The 12,488-nt window shown below is 48.0% G+C and overlaps 1 pseudogene; it reads right to left on the bottom strand.

Moving 5' to 3' along the window:
- The window catches only part of LOC123039338 (serine carboxypeptidase-like 19), a 43,203-nt pseudogene extending 30,985 nt beyond the window's left edge, over window positions 1-12,218 (bottom strand).
- Between the last annotated feature and the right edge of the window lie 270 nt (window positions 12,219-12,488).

The raw sequence follows: 12,488 nt of genomic DNA, 5'->3' as shown, positions 1-12,488 counted from the left end.
GTCGGCGTTCCTCAAGCCGAACGTCATGGTGATGTAGCAGAATGCACCAAATGGTGTGATGAAGGCGGTCTTCAGTCGATCAGCCGGATCTAGCTTGATCTGGTGGTAGCCGGAATAGGCATCAAGGAAAGACAATAGCTCACATCCAGCTGTGGAGTCGATCACTTGGTCTATTCGCGGTAGAGCGAATGGATCTTTGGGGCAGGCTTTGTTGAGTCTGGTATAGTCAATGCACATATGCCACTTGTTGTTCTTCTTCAACACAAGAACCAGGTTGGCAAGCCAGTCCGGTGGAACACTTCCATAATGAATCCGGCTGCTGGTAGTCGGGTGACTTCTTCTCCAACGATCCTTTTCTTTTCTTCTGACAGGCATGTCTTTGGGGGACCATGCAAAGATGTCTTGATTCTCATGGAGGAAATCGACGAGCTCGCCTTCCTATTTGTTGTCAAGGCTAGTGCCCATAACAGCAAACCTCTCCGGATGGTCTGGATCCAAGGGGATCTGCTTGGTCTCTTTGGCCGGCTAGAATGAGGCCCCTGCTTCAGCTTCCTTGGGATCAGTCGGCATGGCCGGCTTCTCGTTGGCCATGGCTACCATCCGATCAAGGAGCCGTCTTTCCTGGGCTTCTCGTTGGCCATGGCTACAGTGTCGTGCCAGGCGGGGGATGTCCGCCTAGTACGTCTGCACTGTGGCCACGTTCCTTCCGGATTTCGAGGATGGCAGGGAGCACTGTTGCCATGCCATGTCTTGTCGTAGCAGGTGGGTGCAGACTTTGAGGTGGCGATGGGCCGCCTGCTAGGAGCCGGCCCATGCCCTCGCCGCCTTCTACGAGGCGGCATGTCGGCTCCAGCCGGCCATGGGAACCGGCTTGCGACCAGTTAGACTAAGGGGCTGGGCTAGCCCCGATGTCTTTAAATCTGCTAAGGTGCAGATGAGGCTACCCAGGGTCTATCCCCCCGTCACCAACTCACCCACTACTTGGCTCCTGACAAGTTCAAATAAATTTTTTGACTATCCAAGGTGAAAAAGTTGTTAAAATATACCCCGGTAACTTTTGTGTAAATAAGATGATAACTTACGTACAATTAACCTGATAACTTACATATAAACGCATTGATAACTTTTCACCTTGGGCGAAAAGTTCTAGAAACATGCTCTGATAACCTAGTGCAAATAGCATGGTAGTTTATGCACCGGACACCCGATAACTTACATACAACACATTGACAACTTTTTACCCATGTGAAAAACATTACTGAAACATGTCTCGATAACTTTTTTTTGTCGAAACATACCCCAGTGTGAAGTTACCACTACCCCATGCTAAAGTTATCATGCTACTCATGGTATAGTCATTAACCTTCTCATATTATAGTTATCAGGCTTATCATAGTATAGTTATCATGTTGCTCAAGTCATAGTTATCACGCAGATCATGCCAAAGTTACCAAGCAAAAAAAAAAGGTTTTTATCGTTGATATGACAGAAAAAAGAAAGGTTCAGGTAACTTTGTCTGTATACAATAGACAATAACTAAAGATGGCTTAGTTGGTTATTGGGTGCAAAGTCTAATTAATTGACCTGGGTTCAAGCCCTTTCTAGCACTTTTATTTTCTTTTTATATTGTGTAGCCAAAAATCAGAAAAACCACTAGCCATGTGGATTGGACGTTAGCACAGTTCAATACTTTATTTATTTTTTTATTTTGAAATGGCTTGCCACGTTTACCTTGTTGTTAAATCCGCGAATTCAGTCAAATATAAACTCATACTCAATGGATGGGCGGAAATGTACAGCAAGTGCCCGTACCTTCTGAAATCTTTTGTGCGATGAATGATACAATTTTTCCACCATAAGAGTCTCCCCCGATGTAGAGAAGACTCGATAGAAACTTGGGATGGTCCGTAATCCACTGGACAAGGTCACGTGAATCAACACAGTAAGGAAGATATAGCCAGTCAATGCATCGTAACAAATCCATGGATAAGAGTAGCTGGTAAGCAGTTAAGTAGCACCTTGATAAGGAACTCATGGAGCTGCAGTGAGGTAGATACATCCCCAACATCGTAGCCTTCGGGTTATTTGGAAAAGGAAAATCCGGCCCCAGCCGGCGAATCAACGAAGAGGATATGTGCCACCTGCAAATGGGCGTCGTCAAGGCAGGAATTAGGATTGAACCGCCAAGAAAGCAATCAGGATTGAACGGTTAACTGCAGAGTATAAACGTGACCGACCTTGGACCATGAGTTCGGATTGATTTCCAGGCTCGGTATGGTGCCATTGTAAGGTTCTATGACGAATTTGAATGGACCTGCAGTTGCGGTTGGCATGTGTACGCATCTCATGTATGATATGACAGAGTAGAGAGTAACGGCGAGTCATCGGTTGAGAACGCAAACAAAACTTACCGATCTCGACGCGAGGCCGCTGAGTACGGAGCAGTGGTCGCCGCCGGTGAGCCAGAGGAGGAAAGGGTCATCCTCGCCGCCGGCCTCGGACTCCACGAAGTAGTAGAACAGCTCGGTGCCCTTGTCCTCGTCCACCTCCACGTACCTTAAGCAGCAGCCGGTTATATTCTCCCACCGCCATGGTGCGTACAAAACTTAGCTGAAGAAGCACTGGTGGAAAAAGGGCCTTTGGTCGCGGTTCGCAACTGCCATTAGTCGCGGTTGCGCAACCGCGACCGAACGGGCGCGACTAAAGGCCCCCCCCCCCCTTTAGTCGCGGTTGCTTAAGAACCGCGACTAAAGGCCCGTCCACGTGGGCGCCAGGTGGCCGTCTGGGCGGAGGACCTTTAGTCGCGGTTCTTCTGGCCAACCGCGACTAAAGGCCGCCGCAGGTTTAGGGTTTTAGCCCCCCCCCCCCTTAAACCTGTTTTCTGTTTAATTTGTATTGTTTTATTTCTTTTGTGCTTTATTTTAATTTTGAAGGAGTTTCATATATTCTACGGTACTACATACATGCATATGAATGTACAATTTCAAATAAATTTGAAATTAGAACCAAAAAGAATTCAAGAGGAATATACAATATATATTCAATATCATCGGATGACCATATACAATTTTGAACAAGTTTCCATACATGATTTAATGCATATAAAGTTCTACGTCCTCGTAATAGTGTTCTCCTTTAGGATGGAGGACTTCCCTGCTGAACCATCCAGCTAGTTCCTCTTGAAGTGGTCGGAAGCGAGCTTCTGGACTAAGCATCCACCGGAGGTTATTCCTCTGAGCATTGGTATCACTCGGAACCCGCTCAGAGGTGTATCTCCGGATCATCTCACAGACATAGTATCCACATAGATTGGTCTCCGGTGGCTGAATATCCTCAGCATTCTTAGCCTTTAACATTTTGAATTCTAGCTCTTTTTTGAATTCACCGACCTTTGTATCTACGAACCGTCTCCAAACCCTACGAGGCAAAGAAAATTAAATGAACAAGAGAGTTATTAATTAGTTACTTGATATTAGGAAATGAACGAAATAGGCCGATCGATATAGAGCGCAAATGAATGAAAATAATTACTTCTGCAGCATTCTTCTCATGCCGCCCCAAAGCTTTGGATCCATATTCACAGAGTCGTGGACGAGACATTCTGAGGTGTTAACTTTAATTACTAGCAGAATCCAGTGGAACCTGCGGACACGATACATACACAGTACGTCATGCATAACTCATCGATTAGCCGGCCACATACCATGCATGGAGTAAACAAAAGAGAATGTGCTCAAGACAGAAACACTCACTCAAAATGGTAAGGAAATAGAATATCACTTTTGAGTTCCTGCTTTGTAAGAAACTGCCACAGGTCTGCCTCCACGTCGGCGGGGTAACGCTCCAACACATGTCCATTAACGATGTGTGGGTCAATGAACCCAATATCATGGATGTTCCTTACTCTGCATTCCTTAATCTTCATTCTGCATGTATAATAGCGGACACAACAATATAGTTAGGACATATATATAGTGCAGGCAATATGAACGAGATGGGGTAGAAATTAATAAATCACTTACAGAACGTAGCAACTGATGATAGATTTATCGAGCTCGCGCAGATTGAAAAGCTGGAACAATTCACTCAGTTCAATTTGTACATAGTAATGTTTGAAGTGATGCTCATGTCTAACTTCCGCATAAATATATTCTTTGGCGTTTTTATTTTTTATGTAACCCTTGTACCATTTCAGCAGACCTTTCATTTGTGGAGGTAGATCCTTTTCCTGCGCAGGCTCGACGAGAGGCCCATTCTTGACATATGTAATTACTACCTCCTTCACTGGCGCCTCATCAAGGCCTAACAGTTCACGAAGAGTAATACCTAAGTTGGCCGCTTGTTCTCTGGCACTCGTTACAGTCAATCCCTGTGCTGCCGCAGCTTGTATGATCTCGGGGGCATCCGGACAGAAGGCTTCCACTATAAGCGGGGCAATCAATTGTTTACTTTGTTCCCCGAGCTGGGCAACTTGTTTCCCGCTTTTTTTACTTTCGGCCTTCTCCCGCTCTTTGTTCTCCTTGAACATGAGTGCCTGCCTGCGAAGTTCACGTGCATAGTCGTTAGGCAGATTCTTCGCGGCTTGGGACGGTGTGCTCAAAAATGACTTAGCCCACTTCTTTTGCTCATCAGAAAATACTGGCTTGGGCTCGGGCTCTCTTTTCTTCTTGCAGTCCGCCTTCCATTTCTCCAAATCAGCAGCCGCGGCCGCGTCGACTTCCTTGGCACTACGTTCCCAAGGCCTTGTGGGGAGAGGCTTCAGTGATGGCTCCGGTACCTTTGTGGTCTTAGGTACATAAGGGTCCGGGTTAATAATCCAGGACTGCTTCTGCTTCTTTGCCGGAGGTGGATTGGGGGGCGGCGTCTGATCACCCGCCGGACGAGGACTGGGGGGCGGCGACTGATCACCCGCCGGACGTTGTGGACTGGGGGGCGGCGTCGGCTGACGTGACGGAGGTGTAGGTGAACCGCCACCACCACCACCACCACCACCACCGCCACCGCCACCACCACCACCGTAGGGGGGTGGACTTGTTGTCCTTGGCGCCTCGCCTGGAAACTTGATAAACTTCTTTTGCCATAGAATGAAATGGCGCTTGACATCTCCAAGTCTTTTCTCCCCTTCAGGTGTAGCAATGTCAATCTCCAGGTCCTCAAACCCTTGGACTATGTCCTCCACCGTGACACGAGCATAGCCATCTTGAATGGGGTTGTTGTGGTGGAGTGCTCCAGGTAAACATGGTAAAGCACTGCCGATGGCTACCTTCATGGACATGTTCCCGATAGGATAATACAGATGACATTCTTTCATCTCCTTTATATCGTCCACGGGGTAGCGAGGAGGCTCCGGTGAAGTAATTTCGACCACCAGAGGCTCCGGTGCAGTAATTTCGACCACCAGAGGCTCCGGTGCAGTAATTTCGATCGTCGGTGCATCTGCACCAGCCGGTGGGGCCTCCGTGGAAGCCACGCTGCTTCTCCGCTGCTGGCTTCCGAGATCCGCTGGATGATCTTCATGCTGCACCCGAGCTGCATCTCTTTCGGCTACTAGTACACTCATGGTTTTCTTCATCACATCCATTTCCGATGCCAACCGCGCCACAACATCTGCTTCCCGATCCATCTTTCTCTTACGGCTTCTGTAACCGTACGGGTCATCGTTCTGGGGGAACCCTATTTTCCACGGAATGTGCCCCATGCCTCGTACACGTCCTCCGTGTTCAGGATTCCCGAGGGCTTTTGTCAGCGCGTCGTTCTCTCTGTTGAACTTGATCTTCCCCTGTTGAGCATCCCTCATTGCGTTAATAAGGGCTTGGGTGGGTTTAATTAATTTGCCCCGGTAAACACACTCCCCTGTCTCCGGGTTCAGCGTTCCCCCATGCCCGTACCACCAGCTTTTGGCCCTTGGGTCCCATCCCTCCGTACCTGGACGGATTCCTCGCGCCCTCAGCTCGTTCTCCATCTTCTCCAACCTAGGCACCCAAATGCGATACCCTCCTGGCCCCATAACATGATTGTACTCCTTCTTAGCCGCATTTTCCTTATTTTTTTCGATATTTGAATGAACTGCTCCGATTTCTTTTGCTTCACAAATTCTGGCCAATCATGTTTCAGTTTCTCATATTGTCCTTTGAAATCCGGAGTCTTGTTCTGCTTGACAAAGTCATGGGCTAGATTTTGCTTGAATTTCCGGAATGCGTCGGCCATCTTATGAAGAGCGAACTGTTTGACTAGCCTCCTCCTCTCCTTGTTTTCCTCAATCTTGTTACCCTCCTCATCGAATTTGTTGTATTCCGGAGGTAGAACGAAATGTTCCATAAGCTTCTTGAAGCAATCTTTTTTTGTTCTCTTATCGACAAAAGTGAAACCATCAATTTGTGCCTTCTTTGGCTCATTCCACTCCTGGACGGTGATCGAGACGTTGTCTCTAACAATGGCTCCGCATTGGCTGACAAACTTGGTGGCGTTCTTGCGGGGCTCCAGCGGCCTGCCGGTTGCACTGTCGACAACCTCGATGGTGCATGTTTCTCCTTGTTTCATCGTCTTGGTTGCGCCACGCTTTGACGACGTACTCGATTGTTTCGACGATCCGGCCGAGGGCTAAAATAAGAAAGAGAGTCGCGCGCGTTAGTACACACATATTTATTCAAATCAGTTAGTTTGTATCACCAGAGGCTCAATGTATATATATACCTCGGCGCCGGAGGTGGTTGCTACTTCCATTTGAAGATCGTCGTTTATCGACGTTTGTTCGGCATCATCTTGCTGACGGCGCCCTTCATCTTCACCGTCAAGGTTCAGATAAGAAGAGATATCATCTTCTTCTTCTCCGGTCGGCACATATAGAATATCGCCGTTTATGATGCCGAACATATGTGCTTCACCGTCCGGATCATAGTTGTCCATAATCGGGTCAGCTCTATCGTCCGCCATTATGTCAGTCCTGAAAACATGTAGTAAAAACAAATTAATTAAGTAAAGAAGGGGGGCGGTGGCGGTGGCGGTGGCGAAAGGGCGGTGGCAAAAGGAGGGGGCGAGGAAGGGGTGGGAGAGGGTGTCGCGGTAGAGCGCGAGACGGGGCGGCAGACGACGGCGTCACGGAGAGGGAGGAAATTCCAATTTGTCATGTCGGGAACCCAAAATGGGCCGGCCCAGGTGAGCTACGTCCTGTGAGACGCGTCGACTTTTTGATGCAAAGAGCGTCACACAGGGCTGGATATGGCCGAGCCTGGGTCTTAGCCGGGCTGCAGTTGCAGCCTCCGCGGCTGTACTGCTGCTAATGTACCGGCCCGTTGTAGCCGACGCTGAAACAGTGATTAGGATACGTTGGAATTTCCTATATGACGCTGTCTGCGTCAAACTGTCGAGCGAACGCACCTACGAGGGTTCCCAACCCTTTTTTTATTTTCATTTCTTTTCCTTTCTTTTTCTGTTTCGTTTTTCTTTTCTTTTTTGTTTATTGTTCTTTTTCTTTTTCTTTTTAAAAAATGTTCTCCTTTTAAAAAATGTTCTATTTTTCAAAAATGTTCATATTTTCAAAAAATGTTCGATTTTCACAAATTTGTTCGTGTTTTCAAATTTTGTTCCGGAGTTTCAGAAAATTGTTTGTGTTTTCAATTTTTTTTGCCGGCTGTAGCCAACTATCCATTCGTCCTGCAAGGAAGGGGAACAGGGGACGAGGTGGGAGAAGCTCACGGCGAGGAGGGACTCCTTGGCGGAGAGGCGCTCCGTCTCGCGGGCGTAGCTGGCAGCGGGCTCCCACGCCTGCGCGTGCACGTCGTCCCGCCGGGGACGGACGGGCGGCGGCCTGGATGAGCAGCGGGACAGACGGGCGGCGGCCCGGATGAGCAGCGCGGCGGCCGGGGTCGGACAGGCGGCGGCCTGGATGAGCAGCACGGCGGCCGGGACGGACGGTCGGCGGCCCGGATGAGCAGCGCGGTGGGCGAGGGCGACGGCCCCCCCAAACCTGTTTTCTGTTTAATTTGTATTGTTTTCTTTTTAATTTGTATTGTTTTCTGTTTAATTTGTATTGTTTTCTTTTTAATTTGTATTGTTTTCTGTTTAATTTCATGTATCATCAGTGGTATCTCGAATCATTCGAAAATGGACACCAAACACATCACGGGTAATATAATTCACATGATCCATTCAACAAAGTTTGGTACAATAAATTATTACACATCATTTCTTCCCTTGTGTCCCTGCTTGCTTACAATTGTGCCGTATCCATGGAGCATCCTCATCATTTAACTTAATGCTTGGGTCGGTGTTCACTTTGAAGGGCGGAATTTCAGCAAACATATTATAATCTTCTGACATGTCTGTCTTGTCCTCCACTCCCACGATGTTTCTTTTCCCTGAAAGAACAATGTGGCGCTTTGGATCATCGCATGATGTACTGATTGTTTTCTTATCTTTCCGTTTCCTCGGTTTGCTACTCATGTCCTTCACATAGAAAACCTGAGCGACATCTTTCGCTAGGACGAATGGTTCGTCAAGGTAACCAAGATTGTTGAAATCCACCATTGTCATTCCGTATTGCTGGTCCACCTTTACCCCACCTCCTGTTAGCTTGAACCATTTGCACCGGAACAAAGGGACCTTAAAGGAGGGTCCATAGTCAAGTTCCCATATCTCCTCTATGTAACCATAATATGTGACCTTTTGCCCATTCTCGGTTGCTGCATCAAAGCGGACACCACTGTTTTGGTTGGTGCTCTTTTTATCTTGGGCGATCGTGTAAAATGTATTCCCATTTATCTCGTACCCTTGGAAAGTCGTTATAGTCGAAGATGGTGTCTTGGCCAACATGTACAGCTGATCTACAACATCATTGTCATTCATTAAATGTTTTCTCAACCAACTGCCGAAAGTCTCCATGTGGGCCTTCCTAATCCAGGATTCAGGCTTCCCCGGGTTGTCCGAGCGTAAAATATTTTGTGTTTCTCAAAGTACGGAGCCACCAAGCTGGAATTGGTCAGTACAGTGTGGTGTGCTTCAGTCAGAGAATGGCCGTCCATACATATCGTTGATTTCCTTCCGATCGTGCCTTTTCCACTTAGTCTCCCCTCGTGCCGCGATCGAGGAAGACCAATCGGCTTAAGGTCAGGAACAAAGTCAACACAAAACTCAATTACCTCCTCATTTCCATAGCCCTTGGCGATGCTTCCTTCTGGCCTAGCACGGTTACGAACATATTTCTTTAATACTCCCATGAACCTCTCGAAGGGGAACATATTGTGTAGAAATACAGGACCGAGAACGAAAATCTCTTCGACTAGGTGAACCAGGAGGTGCGTCATAATATTGAAGAAGGATGGCGGGAACACCAACTCGAAACTGACAAGACATTGGATCACATCGTTCTGTAACCATGGTAGAACTTCTGGATTGATTACCTTCTGAGAGATTGCATTGAGGAATGCACATAGCTTCACAATGGCTAATCGAACATTTTCCGGCAGGAGCCCCCTCAAAGCAATCGGAAGCAATTGCGTCATAATCACGTGGCAGTCGTGAGACTTCAGGTTTTGGAACTTTTTCTCCGCCATGTTTATTATTCCCTTTATATTGGACGAGAATCCAGACGGGACCTTCATACTGCTCAGGCATTCAAAAAGATGACCTTCTCTTCTTTGGTCAGAGCGTAGCTGGCACGACCTTGAAACCATTCCGGATGCCGGTCATCAGGGTCTTTCAAACGTTGCTGGTCCTGCCGTGCTTCCTTTGTATCATTTGTCTTCCCATACACGCCCAAGAAGCTTAGGAGGTTCACGCAAATATTCTTCGTAACGTGCATCACGTCGATTGCAGAGCGGACATCTAGGACTTTCCAATATTCTAGCTCCCAGAATATAGATTTCTTCTTCCACATGGCTGCGTGCCCGTCAGCTCCCTTCGGAACTGATTGTCCGCCAGGACCCTTTCCAAAGATGACTTTCAAATCCTTGACCATATCAAATACCTCAGCACCAGTGCGTTCCGCAGGCTTCGGCCGGTGATCTGCCTTGCCGTTGTAATGCTTGCCTTTCTTTCTTACTGGATAAATTTTCGGAAGAAATCGACGATGCCCAAGGTACACGTTCTTCTTACAATTTGGCAAATGTACACTTTCAGTCTCATGTAAGCAGTGCGTGCATGCATTGTATCCCTTATTTGACAGTCCCGAAAGGTTACTAAGAGCAGGCCAATCGTTGATGGTTACGAAAAGCAACGCTCGTAGGTCAAATTCCTCTTGTTTGTGCTCATCCCACACATGGACACCACCCCACAGCTGTAAAAGTTCATCAACTAATGGCCTTAGGTACACATCGATGTCGTTGCCGGGTTGCTTCGGACCTTGGATGAGCACTGGCATCATAATGAACTTCCGCTTCATGCACAACCAAGGAGGAAGGTTGTAGATGCATAGAGTCACGGGCCAGGTGCTATGGCTGGAGCTCTGCTCGCCAAAAGGATTCATGCCATCCGTACTTAGAGCAAATCTTATGTTCCTTGCGTCAGCTGCAAAATCTTTGAACCATCTGTCGATCTTTCTCCATTGCGTTCCATCTGCGGTGTGTCTCAACTCCCCGTCCGACTTACGGTCCTCTTTGTGCCATCGCAACAACTTGGCATGCTCTTTGTTCCTGAACAGACGTTTCAACCGTGGTATTATAGGAGCATACCACATCACCTTGGCGGGAACCCTCTTCCTGGGTTTCTGGCCCTTAACATCGTCACCAGGGTCATCGCCTCTGATCTTATAACGCAATGCAGTGCATACCGGGCATTCATTCAAATTCTCGTATTCACCGCGGTAGAGGATGCAGTCGTTGATGCATGCATGTATCTTCAGAACCTCTAAACCTAGAGGGCAGACAACCTTCTTTGCTTCGTACGTACTGGCGGGCAACTCGTTATCCTTTGGAAACATATTCTTCAACATTTTCAGCAAGTTTTCAAATGCCGAGTCAGCTACACCTGCCTCTGCCTTTCATTTCAGCAAATCCAGTGTGCAGCCCAGCTTTTTCAGACCATCATCGCATCCGGGGTACATCGCCTTTCTGTGATCCTCTAACATGCGATCCTCTAACATGCGATCCAAATTCTCCCTCTCCTTTTCAGTTTCGCAGCGTCTCCGTGCATCAGCAATGGTCCGACCAAGATCATCAACGGGATCATCACGTGCCTCTTCTTCACCTTCCCCTTCACCTTCAGCATCCTCCATGAAAGTATCACCGAAATGAGCAAGATAGCTTTCATCGATGAAATCATCCCCTTCTTCATCTTCTTCCATTATAACCCCTCTTTCTCCATGCTTGGTCCAACAATTATAGCTTGGCATGAAACCGTGCCGAAGCAGATGCATGTGAACATCTCTTGAGGAAGAGTAACCCTTCTGATTCTTACAGATAACACATGGACAGATAACAAAACCCCCCTACTTGTTCGCATTAGCCACTACGACGAAATCTTTCAAACCCGTAGTGAACTCGCCGGAGAGTCGGTTACCGTACATCTATTGCCGATTCATCTGCATTATTATAATATAAAATATATAATTAACCATCATGCATTTGTTAAACTAACTAGCTACAAACAATATAAATTAAACAATGAACTGCACACATGCATATTTTATCAATGACACATCAAAGGTTCATCAAGTTGCTAACCGCGATCGAGGAGTGTGGCTCCAACACTTCATGTCATGTTTGTTTCATACTCTTGGGGCATTTCATCAAACACCTTATGTGCATAAGAGGAACCAAAAGCAAACCTACACCCACTTGTGAAGAGAATGGCTCCAAATGGCTAAGTGTTGGCTGCTGGATGGGTATATATAGGGGAGGAGCTTTAGTTGCGGTTGGCCTGGCAAACCGTGACTAAAGGTGCCCGAAGGCCTTTAGTCGCGGTTGTCCTGGCCAACCGCGACTAAAGACCCTCACGTGCGCCAGCTGGCCACCGAGCGCCTTGGGCCCAGGCCTTTGGTCGCGGTTCACCTCCAGAACCGCGACTAAAGGTCCCATTAGTCGCGGTTCCTACAGCTTCGCGACTTATGGGGCTGGACGGAAGCCTGTTTTTCCACCAGTGAAGAAAGCGAGAAATGGGTACCCGGTCTCGAGGTGGAAGGGGAGGCGCCCCTGGAACCCGGGGAGGCTGGTCACCACCTTGGAGCTGGAGGCTGCGGCGGCGAGGGCGAGCTGGCAGAGCAGCAGGAGCAGCCGCCGGGTCATACTACCCGTACTGGATTGCAGAGTACAACTTGGCTGCTTTCCTTTTGCTCTGGAGTTGTTCTGCTGCAGTGACGGAGCTTGACCAGAATGAGGCGCTAAACCATCTACGTTTACGCCTCCTTCGTTCAGACCAGCGCCCGATCGAGAGGTGGACACGAAGGCAACCACCAAACAGACGAGCATTTCCATTTGTAATATTCGACGTGTGCAACACGTGCCGTTACAAGTAGCAGAAGAACCATGGTCCACGTGAGCCTGGTCCCATATGAC

This window comes from Triticum aestivum, chromosome 2B (genome assembly GCF_018294505.1).
Source record: "Triticum aestivum cultivar Chinese Spring chromosome 2B, IWGSC CS RefSeq v2.1, whole genome shotgun sequence".
NCBI lineage: Eukaryota > Viridiplantae > Streptophyta > Magnoliopsida > Poales > Poaceae > Triticum > Triticum aestivum.
Note: the sequence above shows the minus strand (reverse complement) of the source record. Positions and strands in the feature narration are given on the sequence as shown.